Consider the following 1,891-nt stretch of genomic DNA (forward strand, 5'->3'; position numbering starts at 1 on the left):
AAATGGAATGACTCTTCTGTGCAGGGACCACCTCAGCTGACATCCAAGTCCCAGCACTGCCCTGTTCTCCAGACCCCTCTTCCTCTGCCCCCAGCCAAGTTCTTTCCAAAATGGCGGAACTGGCAGCATTTTCCTGGTCGCCCCCAAAAGTCTACTGCATAAGAGGAAGAATTCACGGAGTCACCTGACACACTAGAGCTGAGGATGGGAACTGGAGCCAGAGCCACCAGGCTGCCGGGTGGCCTCCTGGATGACACTGGCTGATGGGCTGGAGTGGGCGAGGCAGCAGCAGGGACCCACCAGAGAGCCAACCCGAGGGGGAAGCCCGGCCTCCCACGTCCCACGTGCCACTGAAACCTGATGAGAAGACTCCAAAACCCACATCAAAACCCAGTAAAAATTTGAATTTCGCAGGTAAAGTTTCCTTTAAAAATCTAGTAGAAAAAATAGGCTTCTTCCTATAAATAAGGAGCAGCCCGGCCTTCATTCCCCTCTCTTGATAGCAAACGCACAGCAGGAAATAATGAGGCAGAGACTCCAGCGTTAAAGCAAAACCTGCACTCCCAGAGCTCGATACCCAGCTAAGGGGTCAGCACTCGCCGCACGCCGTCCTCGGGGAGGCAGCCTGGGCGTCGGCAAAGAAGTAACAGAAAAGCCTCTCAAAAGTGGGGGCATCGCGGCATAAAGACTGGCACGGGGTACTCAAACCACGTCATCAAGCGAATCTGAACAGTTGTTACAAATGACACGCATCTGTCAGGTGCCATTCTTGAAAGTGAAATCACTTCCTGCAAGAAAGTAGCAGCCCAGCGGGAGGGTAACAGGAAGCGCTCCGGAGAGGACGGGGAAGGAGACCGAGCGGCCATGTCCTCGGTGTCCGCGGGAAGGGGAGACGGCCCGCAGCCCCGGCGTCCGCGGGAAGGGGAGACGGCCCGCGGCCCCGGCGTCCGCGGGAAGGGGAGACGGCCCGCGGCCCCGGCGTCCGCGGGAAGGGGAGACGGCCCGCGGCCCCGGCGTCCGCGGGAAGGGGAGACGGCCCGCGGCCCCGGCGTCCGCGGGAAGGGGAGACGGCCCGCGGCCCCGGCGTCCGCGGGAAGGGGAGACGGCCCGCGGCCCCGGCGTCCGCGGGAAGGGGAGAGTCTCTCACTCTTTTGCTGATACCTACAAGATACACACTTCTCTTCTCTAGGAAAACGAGTCACCATAACGGAACCAGTGAGCACCAGGCAGAAAGCTGTGCCTGAAATGGAACATGTCCAATTGCTCCTCCTCAGCAGGGCCCCGCGGACACTGGGGCCGGGCTCTCGGGCGACACTGCAGCACAGCTTCCGCGGGAGACAGATGCTTCCAGAGAGAGCCCTTCCCAAAGCAAGCCACCCCGGGGACCCGAGCAAGGTCAGGCAGCCTGGAGACTAAAGGCAGGTGCCCTGTATGACCACGCCGCACGGATTAGCGACGGGATGCCGCCTGGTGCATCCGAGACCACGTGGGCCCCACCCTGGAGCTGCCGCGGGTGTCCTGTGACAGCCACAGCGGCTCAGCCGGGAGTGAGCCAGGGGGAAAGGCACTAGGATCGTGCCATTGGCGCTGGAAAGACTTCTCCTGAAACGTTTTAGTAAACTAAGAAAAAGGGACAATTTCCTAACGTGATTAAAATATCTCCTCAAAGCGCAAAGCAGAGAGCTGGTGCCCAACAGTAAGTCGGGAGGGCGTTCCCGCCGAGACGGTGGGCAAGGCGGGTGGTCCGCTGCACCTGCGGGGTGGGGGGCATGTGCATTTTAGATACAGTCATGGATGTGTGTAACCTGTGTGTGTACACATACATGTAAAGTGTGGTCCCGTCTTTAATAGACAATGACATTATTCAAGCATGATATGATTGCCTACACTA

Source organism: Furipterus horrens, unplaced genomic scaffold (assembly GCF_987537825.1).
Source record: "Furipterus horrens unplaced genomic scaffold, mFurHor1.1.pri manual_scaffold_6, whole genome shotgun sequence".
Lineage (NCBI taxonomy): Eukaryota > Metazoa > Chordata > Mammalia > Chiroptera > Furipteridae > Furipterus > Furipterus horrens.